This window comes from Meles meles, chromosome 1 (assembly GCF_922984935.1).
Source record: "Meles meles chromosome 1, mMelMel3.1 paternal haplotype, whole genome shotgun sequence".
Taxonomy (NCBI): domain Eukaryota; kingdom Metazoa; phylum Chordata; class Mammalia; order Carnivora; family Mustelidae; genus Meles; species Meles meles.
Window position 1 is genome coordinate 57200078 of NC_060066.1, and position 14501 is coordinate 57214578.

The window sequence follows — 14501 nt, forward strand, 5'->3', positions numbered from 1 at the left end:
CCCTGGGGATAAAAATACATTACATGTTTATAAAAAAAAAAAAAAAAAGGATGAATACCCAACTTTTGTAGCAAATGGACGGGACTGAAGGTGATTGTGCTGAGCGAAATAAGTCAAGCAGAGAGAGTCAAGTATCATATGGTTTCACTTATTTGTGGAGAATAACAAATGACATGCAGGACATTGGGAGATGGAGAGGAGAAGGAAGTTGGGGGAAATTGGAAGGGGAGGCAAACCATGAGAGACTATGGACTCTGAGAAACAACCTGGGGGTTTTGAAGGGGCGGGGGTGGGAGGTTGGGGGAACCAGGTGGTGGGTAATAGGGAGGGCATGTATTGCATGGAGCACTGGGTGTTGTGCAAAGACAATGAATACTGTTACGCTGAAAAAAAAAAAGAATAAAATGTTGTTTACTAAAGTGGACTAGATACATTTTAGTTACTGAATTGAAGCTCTCACTTGAAACTTAAAATCATTTTAGGACTTTTACTGAAGAGTTAGCAGCAATTCCAGAGGAACTTTTTATTTGACCACAGCCTATAAGCTGTGTATTCAACCAGTATTTATCTTGGAGCACCTGGGTGGCTCAATTGGTTAAGTGTCAGCCTTAGGCTCAGATCACAATCCCAGGGTCCTGGGATCCAAGCCCCACATCGGGCTCCCTGCTTAACAGGGAGCCTGCATTTCCTTCTCTTGATCCCCCTGCTTGTGCTCTCTCTCTCTCTCTCTGTCAAACAAATAAATAAAATCCTTTAAAAAAAATGTAAAAACCCAGCATTTCTCTAAGGTTTGTTTCAGTCACACACACACATACACACACATAAGCACATGCACACACACATTCATATATCATTTACTTTTGGAGAACATATTATGCATCTGTTTTCTTTCTACAACTGTCCTTTTTTCATACTGTTTGCTGACTTCAAATAAGCCTTCAGTGTGCCCCAAAACCAGTTGAACCCTCATTTCCTACACGAAAGACCCCTTTTTCCCAGACAGGCTGTCTCCATGTCATCGGCTTTCATGTGAAACTTGGGACGTGTCTCATGAATGCCGTCACTACAGTTAGAATTCTGAAAAGATAGTGTATGTCTCCTGTCCTCCAGAAGCTCATAATCAAATGGGATTTATTTGTGAAATATAAAGAAGTTCAGGAGAGTAAAAGATCCACTATTTTAATTTTTTAAATTTCCTTATTTTCCAAAAAGTGAATAACAAAAACGGCCTATAATAATAAAATGTGTACCATATTTAACTTCAGTTCATTGCAATTTTTCTGATTAGAATAAACTTCTTCTTCCCTTCTCACCTGGATGGGTCAAAAGTAAAATTTATGAGCTCAGTTTCCCACAAAAGATGATGAAGGAAAAAAATATTAAGGTATTTCAAATATAGCTAATAAACCCCTATTAATATTCTACTTCACAAGCAATCAGATATCCTTAGCTCTAAAGAATATAGAGCATGATTAAAATAGCAATCATAATAATAACAATAGTAACAATTTAAATTTTATAAAAACCTTTTTTCAAAGAATTAAATTACTTTGGTGTACAGTGATAAGCAAAACTTAAGTCTAAAAGCACTGTGACATGACCTTTAATTTTGACTGCCTATACTTTTTAAGTCTCTGTTCTTTTTTTAAATTTTCCATACTTGTGATTTTTTTTTTTGGATTTTCACACATTTATCCAATTTTAATCTCGATATTTTAGAAACATATGAAGGCCTGCTTTCCAGATTGAAAATGATAGCTGTCTGTCCAATATAATTACATATATTTATTAGGTAATTTTTTTCTAAACCAATGTTAGTAAAATAAAAAAAAATTTGTTTGTTCACAAACAATAACAGGCATATCATGAAGTTAAAAAAGAGATTCCTGTGTCAGTTTATTTTGGGTTTTTCAGCTTAGAATATGCCAGACTCTTTTGCTCTTACTGGGACTATTACATATTTGTGTACTTTACAGTTTTTGTTTTGTTTTGTTTTAATTCACAACTATGTTCTTAAGCAGATAAGTGTAATGCCCAGGCTTGCTCTGATTAAAAGGAAGAAACATTTCAGGTGACACAATATTCTGATCCATTCTGAGCAAGGAAATAATCCAAGATGCCTAAATTTCTGAGTCATAAATAATAAATTCAATATTAAGAAGTTGACCTTAGTTTAGTCTTTTATTTACTGCCTTTTGGGGCTGCTTCTGGATCTCGGAATTAGAGGTGGAATATTGTTTCTAAATCTTCCTCAAAACATCCATTTTTCTAATAAATAATAAGCGTCAAATAAAAATTTTAATAGCAGAATAATTAAAATTATAAGGAAAATAATGCTTAGTATTTTCATTGATTGCAAAATATTTCATAAATATTTTTATTTGCAAATGTTGGGATTGAAACTTAAGATACTCTGGAAATATATTCGAAGACTTTTTAACAGTTTCACTCTTTTTGAATATGACTAATATAAAATTATTGGAACTAATATAAAATGTGCTCTGACACAAAATGAGATTTTCTTCTTTAATTCATTTGAGCAGTTTTGTTTATGAAATTATTCCAAAAAAGGTGTTGTTGGGTTTTTTTCCCTCACACACATAAAACCCTATCTAAGACCCCTTAGAAATCTATTGCTAAAAAATGTGATATCATATTGCTTGTCAGGGAATTTAAAAAAAAATATTTAGTATAGTAATATAAAGGACACTCTGGAAATATTGAAATATCAGTAATATGTTACTTATTTCTTCATTCATTCATCAAATATTTATTGAGCAGCCAGTATGCATCATGTATAATTCTAGTTGCAAGGGATTTAGTACAGTACAGAATTTAAAGACAGCATCACCTGCCCTCATGGATCTTACATTCCAGTGAAGGAATACAGTAACCTCCTTTAAAGCACCATGTTAGGATGACAACACCAGAGTAGTGCATTTTGTGTGCATTTTGTGATCGAATTTTCTATCAGTGTTTTCAGTATTCCCAGCACGCTCTTAGAATGTCAAAGGCAACTACTTTTAGGCACTAATTAACTTTTCATCAAGACTGTGAAAGAACTTGGAAACAAATATCTATGCCTATGTATACATACCCTGCTCAAGCTGAAATTAAGGAAAGTTTTAACAATAATTTTAAAGTACTTGAGAAGTCAGCTTTTCATGGGCTCAATAATATAAGTTGAAATACCGCTGTGCTGGCGGACACTCTTATAATACGATTTCTTTGACTTCTCTTTGAGAAAAAGAAACCCCCCCTTTTTTTTTCTAAGGCACTTCATGGAGCACGTTAATTCAGCATTAATTATAGAACATGTCAAACTGTATTTCAGTCAAAGCTCTCTGTAAGTCACCAGAGCTTTCTTAATGACAGTAATTATAGGTCATAAAAAGAGTCGTCTAAAATTAACATTTCTCTCATGTCTTGATAGGAAAATGTAAATGGCTGCACGGTACAGATGTTTTGATTAGTAAAATTTACACTTCCTTTTTTGTTTCAATGCTTGTCAAACTTCACAGTGTTAAACGTAAGGTTCTGCATTTCTCATCTCTCTGAATAGATAAAGGTGCACCAAAAGCAGCTGTAGAAGTTCTTAAAATGCTATACCTTATTATTTTGTGCTGCAATTAAACAAAAATAAATCAACAGTTTCTTCTTCAGAAAGTGCAAGAATTCTTCGAGCAGATGAGCAAACTAAATTCCTTGCTTTTAGAAATCCCACAAAGAAGGTCTAAAGAACTGTATCCGATGCAAGCTTATAAAAATGATTTATTCGAATGTAAGAAAGCATCAGGCCAACTTCATATTGATCTAAGTCTCCTGGTAAACCATATTTTATCATAAATGATCAGAAAGAACACACAAAACCTGCTGTGCTCTGAACTGTCAAAATTTACTTACTAGAAAATGAAAATGGAAACATTCTGGTTTAAACAATGTTAATATCATCAAACATCCAGGGAAATATACCAAATTAAAAGAGAATCACTTCAAAGAATAAAAGGCCTACACCTTAAGTAATAATAAATCTAATACTTGACATTCATCTCCCTGGAAAATAAAATTAGATAAACTTTTGCAAGGGCATTCAGAACAGCCAATCCAGTTTATTAATAATTTCCTGTTTTCATATTGGAAGCTCATATTATCTGGTTGCAGCCACAGTAGACCTCCGCAGATATTTAATAAAGCTGCCGTCGGTAATCCTCTCTGATTACCTCTAACCTTCCAGCTATAACACACACTGTGCTCTAGCTGTACAGAAGGACAGCACACTGTCCCCTGCTCTGATGTTTGACAGCTTATTCTGCTACATCAAGCCAGCACAAAATTACTTTTTTTCCAAATCCATCCCTAGTTAATAACCAAAAGTAATAATGGTATTCAGGCTGCATAATACTTGGAGAAGGCAAAATGAGGCAACAGAGGGAAAAAAAGATTAAAGAATGACTATTATGGAAGGAGATCAAAAACGGAATCTTGTAACACACAACAATGTTTCAATTACAATGCCATGCCGAGAATTCTACATGTCGCGCCACAAAATCCACACCACAGGGCCAGGCAACGTGGAGGAGACTTCCTATTGTATTTACTGGAGGCGTGTGATTATTCTAGTCATCCAGGGCAACATCTGAGAATTTTCTTTCCAAATTATTCTTAGACTTTCTCTTGGATAGAAGAAATGACTTACCTTTAGTGGAAAATGTCTAGTTAATGGAAATGTATTGCTTTGATCTCACCTGATGGTTTTCGAGAGTAATAGGGTATTTTGCTTATAGAATAGATCAGACTACCCTTAATCCAGATTTACAAGCACGCTAAATCCAATTCAATCCATGTTTTTAAAAAGATGAAACACCAAATTAAAAGTCTGAATTCTCTATTGAAAAATTGTCTTTTCTTTATCGTATATGCAGGACCCAGTATATTACATTCATCTTCATTTTTAAAAAGGTGAATGACCTTGGTGTGGGGTTGAATCTATGACAGTAAATGGAGAAAAAAAAAAAAAACACGTTTCCTTCCTTCCCTCCCTCCTTCCCTCCTTCTTTCCTTCCTTCCCTTCTCTCTCCCTCCCTCTCTCCTTCCCTCCTTCCTTTCTCCTTCCCTCCTTCATTCTTTCCTTCCTCCCTCCCTCCCTTTTCCCTTCTTTCCTTCTTTTTTTCTTTTTTATTCCTCTCTCCATTAAATGCTCTCACTTGATTTTTCCTTTCTTTCTTTTTTTTTTTTTCAAGATTTCATTTATTTACTTGAGAGAAAGAAAAAGAGACCACAGGAGCCAGAGGTGGGGGAATTGGGGGATAGGGGCGGAGTGAGAGGGAGAAGCAGACTCCCCACTGAGCAGAGAGCCCAGAGGAGCTGGGATCATGACCAAGTAGAAAACAGACACTTAACCAAGTGAGCCACCCAGGTGCCTGGCTTTTTCCCCTTCTTTCTCTTTGCATGTCTTCCCCCCTTCCTTTTCCTCCTTTTTTCTTTGCACATTTTCCAGAGATAGCCTTCATATATTTTATGTTTTTCTGGGTGACTAAAGATAATTATGTAATATCTCTATGTTTTGAGTGGTTGCAGGTTTAAGAAAGTCAAAATTAAGTTAAACATTTTATCAAAAGCAAAAAAAACACCTACCTACATGTTCATATTTCATGTATCTACATAGGTGAAAGGTGTTTCTCACTAATCATATTTGTTTTATAGACTGGACATAATTGGAATATGTCATCAATACCCTGAAAGTCTATTAGGACCTTTAAATCTGTTTTCTTTCCTGTGATCGACATCTCTTTGACAATATGAATTTATGTCCGGGTGTTCATGAAGAAATGGAACTGTGATATTTGACACCACCCCTTTCTCTTGCCCCATCTAAGTCTTCACTCAGCATGACTTTTTCAATGTCTTTTGAATCCAACCATTCTCTTGGCTCCATTTCCTCTGCCGTACATCAGCCAAAGCCGCCATCTTACTCACTTAGACTCTACCAAGACCTCCTCAAAAGATTTTCTGCTCTTGTTTTCCTCTAGATTAAGCTAAAGGATCCAGAACAATCTTTTGAAAGGCAAATATCATGTTTCTTTTCCTCCTAAACTTTTTAGCTTCCAGTTACTTTTAGGATAAAACAGAAATCCTTAATACAACTATGAAGCGAAGTATGACTTGACATCTGCCCACCTCCCTAGACTCACCCTGGGCCAACCACCAGTGCTCTCTCACTCTACCCACGTCATGTTGGCCTTCTCTCTTGCTTCCAAGACTTTTCATTGGCTGTCTCTCCTTTTGGGGATGTTCCCCCACCCTATTCACCTGGTTTCCCATTATTCATCTTCAGGATTCTGTTTAAATGTTCCTTATTTGGGGATACTTTCCCTGAAAGCCCAGTCTCGTTTACCCCTAACCCATGTAAATGTTTTCATGGGCCTGTGCACTTTTCCTTCTTAGAAATAATCACATCTCTAGTTAAGTATATTGTGCATTTAATGCTTGTTTCTGCCAGGAGAATAAGGGCAGGGAGAGGTCTTGTTCTCTTCTGTGTCCAAAGTTCCTACGCCAATGTCTGGTACCCAGTAGTTTCTCAACAGGTATAACTTTAATGAAGTCACTGAATAGATACATTTTCTCTCACAACAGAGATTATTCATTGGACAGCTCTGAAATAAACTAATGATTGTAGAGGAGGATCTTTGCATAGTATCTCCCTACCTTGTATTCCTCAGAAATGGGCCTGAGGCAAGGATTTGTATCAAGAGATTAATTTTAGAAGTGTTTCCAGGAAAGGACAGTAAGAAGGGTCAGGGGAAGGGGGCAAAAAGGAAGGGATCTGAGGCCAAGTTCCTCCCTCAGAGAACAGTTTAGCCTGATCTTGCAAGGCTTCTGTGAAGTGCACATTATGCCTCAGCATCATCCCCTCTGAGGCATGTGAGATATGTGGAGTGGTGTAAACTCGGACAATTCCACCTCTCTGCAACTGAATAGGAATGGACTCCAGGAGGAGGAGGGAAAATCTTCAAAGAAGAATAATGAGTGTGGGTCATTGGTGGCAAAGACACCCAGGGCCAGTGAAAGTGGCATAGAAATGGCAAAAGGTATTTGAGCCACAGCATCACCAGTAGCTGCCATTATATATGTTTAGGATATTCTTGGACTCTTTTTTTTTAATTTAATTTAATTTTTTTCAGTGTTCCAAGATTCACTGTTTATGCACCACACCCAGTGCTCCCTGCAATACCTGCATGCAATACCTTAATACCCACCACCAGCTCACGCAACCCTCCATGGCCCTCCCCTCCAAAACCCTCAGTTTGTTTCTCAGAGTTGGACTCATTTTTTTAAGAAAGATATGAACTGAGTTGCCATTGCTTTGGTGTAAAGCTAATCACATAAGCTCTGATAAACTTTATTTTTTTAAGGATCTAATTTATTTATTTATTTACTGACTGACTGACTGACTTAGAGAGGGGGGAGGGGCAGAGGGAGAAAAAGAGAGAGAATCCTAAGAAGGTTCCACCCTCTGCACAGTGAGGCTCTAACTCAAGACCCTGAGATCATGGCCTGAGGCGAAACCAAGAGCCCCACACTTACCGAACTGAATGACTGAGACACACAGGCACCCCTGACAAAATTTCTTTAAAACATATTTCATCATCTTATCCTTAAAATGTCTTTCCCCTTTTTAGGGAGGGTAATCATTCTGATTTTTAAGCTTCTTGATGAACATTTAAACAATATTTTAATACAATATTTCTGAAGACTGTTGCACAGAATTTAAGTCCCATTTTGAGCTCAAGAGTAAAGCCAGGCCCTGATGATGCAAAATCAAAGTAATACTAAATTATATTTGATTTCAGTCAATATTTAGGGCTTTGAATAGTCTGACGAACCAGGTCCCTGTGCTTCATATTTGTCTTAATTTGAGCAATCCACAAATGTCCTTTAAATTTGATTCACTGTGCTAGGGATGAAATGGGTTTCAGTTAGTTTAATGGGATATTTCTTATAGATAAAATAATATCTATCTGGGACTTGCCATTCTGTACCATATAGCACAGGGAAACCTTCTGAGCAAGCCTCAAACATTAGATTAGGCAAAGGAGAATTAATAAATTTCATATACTCAAAGCCTAATTTCTACTTAATATAAGCTGAGATATGCTGTAATATCTGAAAGCTATGTTTCAAATGTGATAACTTTCTATGCTCTCTCATATTGGGGGTGCTGTATAAAAGAGCACTGATTCAGAGTTCTGAATCTCATTTAGCATATAACCAGTAAGTATCATTCTGGGATTTTAGAATATTACTAAGAACAACTACCATCAGGTTTTGTTCATTAGACGCAGAAAGCAAGTTTGTAGACTGAGGAGAGAAATTGCCTAATGGGTGTCTTCCTATAGATATCTGTATCCAAAGCAGATGCCAACAACAGAAAACCAAAAGTATCTCACACCTGTCTGGGATTTAGTAACTATTCAGCCTTGTACTTTCGTTGATAGGAAAAGAAAAGGAAGGTCATACTGAATAAATGTTTTGAATGGCAACCATTTTTCTGTCTTTCATTTTTATTTATCTGTTTCTCCTGTATCTTGGTTGGGAAAGAAGATACTAACATTTTATAGAATTTAAATTATATACCAAACTTTAGTCTGGGAAACATAAACTACCATGGATTATATACTCCATGTGATAGGTTCTGTATTAAAGACTGAAGATACCCTCAGGTTGTTTTTCTGAGGGTTTTGAAGGGTCAGGGGTGGGAGGTTGGGGCAACCTGAGGGTTTTGAAGGGTCAGGGGTGGGAGGTTGGGGGAACAGGTGGTGGGTAATGGGGAGGGCACGTTTTGCATGGAGCACTGGGTGTTGTGCAAAAAGAATGAATACTGTTACGCTGAAAAAATAAATAAAATGGAAAAAAAAAAGACTGAAGATACAAAAAAGAATAAGATGTAGCCCATCTCCAAGGAGGTCACAATCTCTAAAACTAGATAATTTTTGTATAATGCGCTGACAATCATGAGGTTCTTGCTACAACACAGAGATGAGAAGTTTATTTCATCTTGGAAAGATTTGAACAGTTTCTAGAACCACCCACAACTCCATCCTTATCCACAATATCTATAAAGAAGACACAGTATGTATCCCATGCTGGAATGATGTCCTAGACCTAAAATGGGAATCTCTCCCACCCTGGGTGCCTCATCAGCAAATAGAAATTTAGATAACTTTTGTGTCCCTATTAATGCTTTGCTTGACCAGAAACATAGTATACCCAGTCAACCAGTCCCCAAACACCAAGCCAACTCTGGGTCTCTTGATCGCAAACAAGACTGAGTATGTGGTCCTAGTCAATCAAATATTTTCTATTTTCCTTTTTCCTTGTTCTTATTACTTATCCTATAAAATCTTCCGGCCATCTGTCCCATTCTGCATTTCTCTGAAAGGAAACTATCTACTTCATAAAGTGTTAAGTGAAGTGTCTTTATATCACATAATTGTCTTATTTAGTCATTTTTTAGCACACAATAATTGAACAGATGAGGAAAGTGAAGGTCAGAAAGACTGTGACTGGCTACCCTTTCCTCAAGAACCACGACTCCTGAGAGGTGTGTCTACCCATCCTGTTTCACTCTCTGCTCACCTTTCAACACAATGAGACATGAATGCTGTACCCAGAATGCCACCAGCTTCTCTCACTAAGAACACGCACCCTATCCTGGTCACTAAATCAATGTTCACCTTTCAGTTCTTGTCTGTTTTATTGTCTGCTGTATTTCACAGTGTTGACTACTTTCGCTTCTCCAGGTCTTTATAGTTTAACACTCTATTGGGTTTCCTCTCACATCTGATCCTATTTTCCCATATTTATTTATTTCTATGTGTGTATATTTTAATTCATTTATTTTTCTTGTTGTTCTTTTTCAGTCTTTAAAATGAACTTTACAAGAGATGTCCCCTGACCCGTATCTTATCATATATCCATTGCTTGGTTGATTTAATCACTTCTCATGGTTTCAATAGTTACCTGATTGATGAGCTGAATAGCTATACCTTCTATTTAGATGTTTCTCCTGGGATTAAAATTGAGGTCTTAACCACTCACATACAAATAAGAGAGAGACACAGACAGAGACAGAGAAAGGATTCTAGCACTTCCCTGAGTTTTCACATGAGCAGCTGGATAAAAAAATCAATGGAATTCATTCTAATGAGAGAATTCAAAATGAGAAGTACGTGTGCAGATTGGGATTATATAATGAGTTTAATTTACTAAGTTGATGGGCTAGTAGGCCATCTTAATATTGATGACCAGACCTCATAGGAAATATACAAAAGGGATATACAGATTGAGAGTAATTAGTAAACAGTTGGTAAAGGAAAAGAAGCATAAAGAATGGAGAGGATAGGCAGTGCCTGGGTGGCTCAGTCTGCTAAGTGTCTGACTCTTGATTATGGCACGGGTCATGATCTCGGGGTCCTGAGACTGAGCCACACCTTGGACTCCGTTTTGAGTGTGGAGCATGCTTAAGATTCTCTCTCTCTCCTCCCCTACCCCATTCACATGTATGTTCTCACTCTCAAAAAAAAAAAAAAAAAAAAGAAAGAAAGAAAAGGATAACTCAGGGAGCATGTAGGCAGTCTGAAGAAAGAAGAGGCAATATGTAGAGAAAGAGATTTGAAATATGATCATGAGTTCAATTTGGGATATATCCATAATATCAAAATGAAAAGTTCCAGGAGACCAGTTGTGTTTACATTGGCTCCTCAGATCTCAAAGAGTTTCTCAGAGATAAATATGAAGCATCAGAAAGGCAACATGGATATGTTTCGGTGTCTGGGGTCTTTGGAGTTTCAGACCAAAGTTCTTTGGACTTTAATCCAATTAAAGAAGCTCCCACATTGAAGAACATTTCATTTATGTATTCATTTATTGCCAGTGTTCAAGTTTGAAAACCACCAAAGGAAACATGTATGTATTTGGCTGAGAAAACTGAAGCTTAATAAAAATTAACCCATTTGACCAAAGTCACACAGCTTCTAAGTTGCCAAGAATAAATGGTGTTTTTCATTATACTCTCTCCTTACACTGTTTTCACCATTCAGTTTATGTTCAAAGCATCTTTCAGTTCTAGGCTTTTTTTTTGGATCCTCATTCATACTTCTTTAATTAATACTATCTTCAACTGTCCCATAGATTATAGAACAACTTCCTCTAGACTTACCTAACACCATCTCACCCTATCTTGTTCTCAATTCATTTTCCAAACTAAGCAAACCTGACTATATAAGTCAACAGCTTAACTCCCTGAGCAGCTCTTAACTGTCAGCAAGATAAAGTACAGGCACATAACTTACAAAGATTCTTCCTCAATTCTCATTTTCATCTCATATAAGACTCTCAATTTGCTAATAATTGTGTACTTATTTTGTTCCAAGTACTTTTCTGTGATAAATAACTTTTGTTTCACTTAATATATAGGAAGACATATCTGAAAATTTAGTATACTGTTACACGGTTATACATTGTGATAACTGTTTTAAAGGAAAATTTAAAAAGGTGCTATGAAAGAGATTAAAAATAATAATTTAATAATTAAACTAGATTTTCAGAAAGTGCTTTTTCTTGAAAAAAATCACTTAATTTGAGATACACAGGTAAATAGGAGTTAGCCAAGCAAAGATTCCAGAGAAGACACATCCAGCAGGAGAAATAGGCCTGGTGAAGGTCATTTGCAGCAGAAAAGAGATTGAGGTCTTTAGGAAACAGAAATAAGGCTAATGTGGTTGGAGTCCAGGAAACAAAAAAAGAACAGGGAATAAACATGAGGTATACAGACACTACTCTTTGCAGTTACTGAAACAGGCTATTCTCTCTTTGCCTCTCTCTTACCATCCCTGTCTCTCCTCTTACCCTTTGCACTTACTGTTTCCTGTATTTTAAATTAAATCTTCTGCTACCATAAAAGTCATATTTGATGACTTTTCTGTAATTAACTTCCTTCTCTAGGACACTGAGTAGATGTTACCTCATTTGGAAAGTGTATGAGTCACAACAGACTGACTGCTACAACAAACAACTTCAAAATTTCAGTGCTTAACATGTTAAAGTCTATTTATCTCTTATAAAAGTCCAATGCATATGTCCCTAAATAGGCAGTTTTTTGAAGGCCTTTCTTCTTAGTGGTGACTCATGAACCTGACTCACTCCAAATTGTGTCTCTAGCACTCCCTGGGGATTGAGGATCATTTATTTTCAGTCACCGTATGGGAAAAGAGAAAGTAAAGTAGCACAGGGGAGGTTTTTATGGGTCAGACTTGGACGTGACTTGAATAATTTCAGCCCATATTCAATTGGCCAGAATTCTGTCCAGGGCCACTCCTAACTGCAAAGGAGTCTACTGGGAAGAAACAATGGATATAGTGAACAATCAGCTACTCTCTGCCACATTGCTTTCTCTTGACCACCAAATAAATACCCATTTTAACCTTTTCCCCATCTAGAAAATAGTGAGACAGCCTCAATTTCTATCCAGTCATTCTGTCCAGATTGAAATCTTGGATCTCTGAGAGAGACAGCACCAAGTCTAAATGCTGCCCTGCATGGTCTCTCAAAACATGGACTTAAAAGTGTGTTGTTTTCAAAGGAACTTTCTTTTTCAAGATTTTATTTATTTATTTGACAGAGTTCACAAGTAGGCAGAGAGGCAGGTAGAGAGAGAAAGGGGGAAGTGTGCTCCCCACTGAGCAGAGAGCCTGATGTGGGGCTCAATCCCAGGACTCTGGGACCATGACCCGAGCTAAAGGCAGAGGCTTTAACACACTGAGCCACCCAGTCACCCCTCAAAAGAACTTTAAGCAGGCCCAAAATAGCTGCCAGCTTAGAGACAGGCATATGGAGTCACTGCATTACAGCAAATGTGAAATTCTGTCAGAAATATATGAACGAAGGAAGGAAGGAATGGGGGAAGGAAGGAATGGGGGAAGGAAGGAAAAAAGGGGGGAGGGAAGAAAGGAGAAAGGAAAGAAATAAGGAAGGAAATAATTTAGAATACCATATTCAGTATTAGGAATTCAGAATCTTAATAATGATGATAATTGTTCATATTAGACACTAGTTTAAGAACTGCACTTTTTTTGTCCTTTAAATTCTCACAGCAACCATGTGAGTTGAGTATTATCATTACCTCCGTTTTACTGATAAAGAAACAAAGTTCAGGGGCACCTGGGTGGCTCAGTTTGTTAAGTGCCTGGCTTGATTTTGGGCTCAGGTCATGATCTCGGGGTCGTGAGACCAAGCTCTGCCTGGGCTTCCTGCTCAATGGTGAGTCTGCTTTAGGATTCTCTCTCTCCCTCTCCCTCTGCCCCTGCTCCCCCACTCTTGCTCTCTCTAAAATAAATAAATAGATTTCAAAAAAAAAAAGAAGAAGAAGAAGCAAAATTCAGAGAGTTTAAAGAACACATATTAGTTTACAGAGATACTAATTAATTGCCTGACCAAAATTTAAGACTTATTTATTATTATATATAACCATTCATATCATAATCTGAGTAAAGGACTATTTGATTAACCATTTAATCATTACTACAAATTACATACCAGTGAAAAATTCACTAAACATTCAGAACACTGCTAAGTAGAGTAGCCACTATAATATTTATTTTACGGGTTTTGAAAGTATCTACAAATAAAATAATACTATTTATTTATTTTTTTTTAATTTTTATTTGTTTATTTACAGCATAACAGTGTTCATTGTTTTGGCATCACACCCAGTGCTCCATGCAGTACGTGCCCTCCTCATTACCCACCACCTGGTCCCTCAACCTCCCAACCCCCCCACTCCCCCACCGCCCCTTCATAACCCTCTAGTTGTTTTTCAGAGTCCATAGTCTCTCATGGTTCATCTCCCCTTCCAGTTTCCCTCAACTCCCTCTCCTCTCCATCTCCCCATGTCCTCCATGTTATTTGTTATGCTCCACAAATAAGTGAGACCATATGATACTTGACTCTCTCTGCTTGACTTATTTCGCTCAGCATAATTTCTTCCAGTCCCGTCCATGTTGCTACAAATGTTGGGTATTCGTCCTTTCTGATGGAGGCATAATACTCCATTGTGTATATGGACCACATCTTCCTTATCCATTCATCCGTTGAAGGGCATCTTGGTTCTTTCCACAGTTTGGCGACCGTAGCCATTGCTGCAATAAACATTGGGGTACAAATGGCCCTTCTTTTCACTACATCTGTATCTTTGGGGTAAATACCCAGCAGTGCAATTGCAGGGTCATAGGGAAGCTCTATTTTTAATTTCTTCAGGAATCTCCACACTGTTCTCCAAAGTGGCTGCACTAACTTGCATTCCCACCAACAGTGGAAGAGGGTTCCCCTTTCTCCACATCCTCTCCAACACACGTTGTTTCCTGTCTTGCTAATTTTGGCCATTCTAACTGGTGTCAGGTGGTATCTCAATGTGGTTTTAATTTGACTCTCCCTGATGGCTAGTG